Source organism: Artibeus jamaicensis, unplaced genomic scaffold (genome assembly GCF_021234435.1).
Source record: "Artibeus jamaicensis isolate MK-2021 breed Jamaican fruit bat unplaced genomic scaffold, CSHL_Jam_final contig_3126, whole genome shotgun sequence".
NCBI classification, from domain to species: Eukaryota; Metazoa; Chordata; class Mammalia; order Chiroptera; family Phyllostomidae; genus Artibeus; species Artibeus jamaicensis.
The window spans coordinates 17,962,273-17,966,102 of record NW_026521723.1 but is presented as its reverse complement, the minus strand read 5'-3'; the positions used below and the strand labels follow the sequence as shown (position 1 = coordinate 17,966,102).

The window sequence follows — 3,830 nt, the reverse complement described above, 5'->3', positions numbered from 1 at the left end:
TTAGAAGCATATGTTGAATTGATTGCATGTTATATACCATTACTTTCTAAAAGAAAAAAAAGAGGTTCCTGTATTTCACATAGGGCTTTCTCCTAATTTGAGGCTTGACACTCCAAAGTTTGTTGACCTTTGAGAATAGCCGTGGCTTGCAGAAATGGTTCTCATTTTATACCCGCATTACCCTCATTTACCATTGTGACAGCTAACATGTTTTGTCATCAAGTTCAGAATGAAGATTAAAGATAGAAGCAACTCACTCTAATTAGCATAACAACCAAACCAAAATGGCTGGTCTTACATAGTTTCTAAAACGTGCTTTAACCCAGAACTTCTTTTTCTCCCAACTCTTCCAAACTGTATCTTAATTATAGCCCTAAAGTACCCTGAATTCTAGAAATGGAAACCCTGTAATTACACTCCTTGACCCAGAAGCCACAGGAGAGAAGACTTTTGTGGAATGCCAGAGGAAAGACATTCAGGAAAATGAGAGATGACTTACCTTAGCAAGGTGGGACTGACATTTGCTCTAATAGCTAAAACCCCCATTTCAAGTTCTGGATATGAGCTGCCCAATAGAAATATAATGTGAACTACTTGTATAATTTTGAATTTTCTGGTAGCTACATTTGAAAAATAAAAATACAGTACATTTCAAATTATTATTTTGGAATAGATCCCCAGATAGGTTAAAGAATGTGAACATTTTTAAGGTTCTTAATTCATGCTGTTAATTTTCTTGCCAAAAAGGAAGCATTCTGTGCTCCCACTTTCAGTGAACTACATTTTTGGCAGTAAAAAGTGCTGTCTTTTTCAGTTTTTTTAAAATACATTTTATCGATTGTGCTATTAGAGTTGTCCCATTTTTCCCCCCTTTATCCCCCTCCTCCCTGCGCCACCTGCCCCCACCCTCTAGCATTTCCTCCCCTCCTTAGTTCATGTCCATGGATTGGACCTATACGTTCTTTTGCTTCTCTATTTTTTATACTGTTCTTAACCTCCCCTGTCTGTTTTGTACCTACCATTTATGCTTCTTACTCCCTGTACCTTTCCCCTCATTCTCCCCCATCCCCAGTGATAACCCTCCACACAATCTCCATTTCTGTGATTCTGGTTCCTGTTCTAGTTATTTACTTAGTTTTTGTTTTTGTTGTTTAGATTCAGTTGTTGATAGCTGTGAGTTTGTTGTCATTTTATTGTTCATAGTTTTATATTTTTTTGTTCTCAGAAGTGTACTGTGTCACAAGTTGAATGAGCCAAAATGTTCATCATTGTACTATTTTTTAGCAAAAATTTAAAACATTCTAAATTTTCAAAATTAACTAAAAAGTTAACTAAATCATGGTTCATCCATATAATAAAATATTTGCCATCATTAATAGAGTGGAAAGGCTAATGAAATAAGATGCATATGTTAAACAGCAAACCATAGTCATTCAAACAGAAATAACATTTATTATCTCACTTAACAAGAATTTGCAAGGTCAAGAAAAAGGGTTTGTTAAACTCTGGCAAAGACTGCTTGTCTTAATCCATTATTTATTCTCCCTTTTTTCTCAGAAAGAGAACTCATTTTTAGATGTCTATATAGCCATTCAGAAACTTACCACTTTTCCCAGACTCTGTACATACTAGATACAGGTCAATGTGATAAAAACTGAGGTGTCTTACACAACTTCCAAAAAGTTTCATTGAAGGAGAAATGGGGGAGTACATTTGCCTCTTGTACTTTCTCCCTACTATTGATTGCAATTCAGAAGTGATAGCTGGAAATTAAGCAGCCATCTTGAAGTGGAAGTGCAGCAAAGAGAAAAGGAATCAGGATCTTTAACACTAAGGAGCAGCACATCTGTTCTGGAACATTTACTTCTATACTTCATTTACTCGAGAGAGAAAGCAATGGCTATTAAGCCACAAAAATAAATAAATAAATAAATAATAAAAATAAACAAGTTAAATTAATTTTAAAAATATATTTTATTTAACCCAACATACAATCAAAATGAAAACATTAATGAGATACTTTATATTCTTTGAAATCTCTATTTCACACTTACTGAATATTTCAATTTGGACTAGCCATATTCCAAAAGCTTAATAGTCACAGATGGCTGTGCCATCTCTGTGGTGTTTGCTCCAGCCCTTCTCCAATTCTCTAATTCTTTTCCTTTTACCACATAGGGAAAAATAGTCTGAGAATGCACTGGACAGTATTGTCAAGTCTCTGCTTAAGTGGCACTTTCTCAGTTCCACCTGATCACTCTGTAAAATTGCAACTCCTCCCCATTCTAACCTCCTGTCTCCCCCTTATATTATGCTCTTTATTCCACAGCACTACAGCCTTCTAATATGCTATGTTATTTATTATTATGTTGTTTATTATCAGTCTTTTGGCCTATAGAACATAAGAGAAGAAGAGGACACAAATATGTGTCTGTTTAGGTCATTAAGGTAACCGAGGAACTGGACCAATGCCTGGCATACCTAGGCCCTCTAACACTAGCTGATGGATATCACAGGAATGGGTAGGACTTTAAAGCTTGGAATTTTACAGATGAGGACAAACAAGCAGGTCAATGGCAGAGCCAGTCCTAAACACCTAAGTTTCAGAACCTCTCTTCTGAAGCTTTGTACACCATTCCACATGTAAAGATAAAGAAAGATAGAAATATAATTCAGTTATTAGATATAAAGTACAATCTATGGTACTGGTGATACAAAAATTTGTGCTGGATTATGAATACCTAGAGGGCAGACACTGTGTCTTATTTAGCTTTGAATGTTTCTTTCCACCCCACATAACTGCAAAGAATATTTTAAAGAATGAGTGGTCATTCATATCTGGTATGTGGTATAATGTGTGGTTTTCTTTTATTGGGAAGACAGCAGAAAGACATTGCTGTGTTCACCACAGATTGTGAGCTTTTCCTCATGGCCTACAGAGTTTGGAGTGAGGTTAACATATCTCCTGCAACTGATAGCAACTAGCCTCTGGAGCTGAAACACTAAAATCTAAGAAAAGAGATTTTTCTAGAGGCATATTTCTACCTAGTTTCTAATTCTTAAAGATTTGTCAGGGCCACAAGTGTTGCTATTTTGAATCAAATGTCATGTTTATGCTTCTGAGAATCTGCCTTTTCAGACTAAAATCAATGTGGTGATGAAAAATAACGAGGCTGACTGAAACAGCAACAAAAACTTCCCATTGTATGTACCTGTAATAAAAGTTAGCTACTGTCATGATGTCATTATACTCATGGGATTGTTATGTAATAAAATATAAACTTCTTTATTGCATGCTTCATTGATTTGCATGACATCCTTGCACAAGGGGCTGTGCTAATCTTCTCTGTATCGGTCCAATTTTTAGTATCTGTGCTGCCGAAGTGAGCACGATAAACTCTATTTTAATACTGTTCACAACAACATCTTTAATCCTTTAACATGCCTGAGAGAATGGAAAGAGATAGTTGTTACCTTCCTTAACTGGAGAATGAAACAGAGATGCAGAAAGACATCTGTTGGTTATTCAGCAAATTAACAGCAAGATCACAAATCCAGACCTCTGCTCTCTGAGGACCCTTAAAGAAGACTTTGAATAAGAGTCTAGTAATCTTTACTATCTCTTTGAACTAAAGGTCATGTCCTCATTTAAAACCAACACTAGCCAGGACCCTGAGAAGTCCTATTTGCATAGGATATCTACAATCAAAAGTTTACGGAAACATGCTATTGGCATCCTAGTAGCTTGCTCAGCTTGAACATATGCTATCTTATCCTTTTTTAGAATCATAAAAAACCAGTGCTGGAACTTTGGGTGCAGCTTAAAGTAC

The 3,830-nt window shown here is 35.8% G+C and overlaps 1 pseudogene; it reads right to left on the bottom strand.

Annotated features, from left to right (window-relative positions):
* Positions 1-3,276: 3,276 nt before the first annotated feature.
* LOC119045190 (uncharacterized) lies at positions 3,277-3,391 on the bottom strand (annotated as a pseudogene).
* Between the last annotated feature and the right edge of the window lie 439 nt (positions 3,392-3,830).